We start from the raw sequence: 1,146 nt of genomic DNA, 5'->3' as shown, positions 1-1,146 counted from the left end.
TTAGCTTCTGTTTTGTGGTCTGACAAGATTCCTCCTCTTAGTAGATAGCTTACATACATGCATAGACAGAAGGTGTGTGTTTGCTCATAGCTCTGTCATTTCACGGTATGCTCTCTGTATGCATATTTAAACTGCTCTCACCACATAGACCGCTTCTTCTTCTTTTTTTCTACTTCAGGTCTTTTCCTCTGAGCTACAGGAAGTTTTAAATTTCCATCCAGGAAGAACCTGTCCCATAAGCCCTTGCTCTCCGCTTACGCCCGCTGCGTCAGCATCTACGCATCCTCTTCCTGTCAGTATACTTTGCCTGTTCTCGATATTCATGGAGTTAACAGACCCCATGCCCTTTCAATATGGCTTTTTCAGTTAGCATAGTAGGTCTTCCGTGTCGTTGTCTGCTTATGGCTGAGATAGTCTGTTGTATGGACCAGCTGCAGTCTATTGATGCATCTGTCAGTTGATGGACGTGTAGATTGTTTCTGCTTTTTAGCTATTACGAATAATGCAGCCGTGAACATTCAAGCAACATCCTGTTGTGTGCATGTGTGCTTTCGGTGCTCTTCCTTATACATCCTGGGCAATATGGTCATTTTGTGTGTTACTTGTTGAGTGACTACCAAAGTGTTTTCAGGAGTGGTCATGTGATTTTACACCTCTTTCAGCAAAGGATGGTGCCATCCTTCTGGCATTCCCAGTCCTACTTTATTGTCTACCAACCCCTCAACCCTTCCTCCCTTCTTTTTTCCCCCACCCTCCTGTTTCTGTTGTAATTATCCTAATGAGAACAGAGATACCTCCCCTACAGCTGTAAGGGACACAGGGTATATAGCTCCATGATGGATCAGTAGTTAGTTCGTTAGCATGTGTGACTCTTCCCCTTAGAAAGAGTAACCATCTACTGCAGGGGGTTTGCTGTGCTCATGTCTTGGTTGACGATATGCTCAGCAATGACTGATCCATTGTAACCACCCAGTTATAAGTACGCTTTATGCAGTTCTGTGCAATGAGGAAACCCCTGAACAGAACAGAGCAGAAAACCAATCATAAATACAAATAAGAGGTGCCCCAAACACTCTGGAGTTGATAACACGGAGATTTATTGTTACCATACATGCTTTTGGGCCAGGAATCTGGTCCAGATATATA

This window comes from Alexandromys fortis, unplaced genomic scaffold (genome assembly GCF_014885135.2).
Source record: "Alexandromys fortis isolate MF-2015 unplaced genomic scaffold, M_Fortis_MF-2015_v1.1 scaffold_82, whole genome shotgun sequence".
Taxonomy (NCBI): Eukaryota; Metazoa; Chordata; class Mammalia; order Rodentia; family Cricetidae; genus Alexandromys; species Alexandromys fortis.
The sequence above is the reverse complement of the archived record's forward strand: the minus strand, read 5'-3'. Positions refer to the sequence as shown.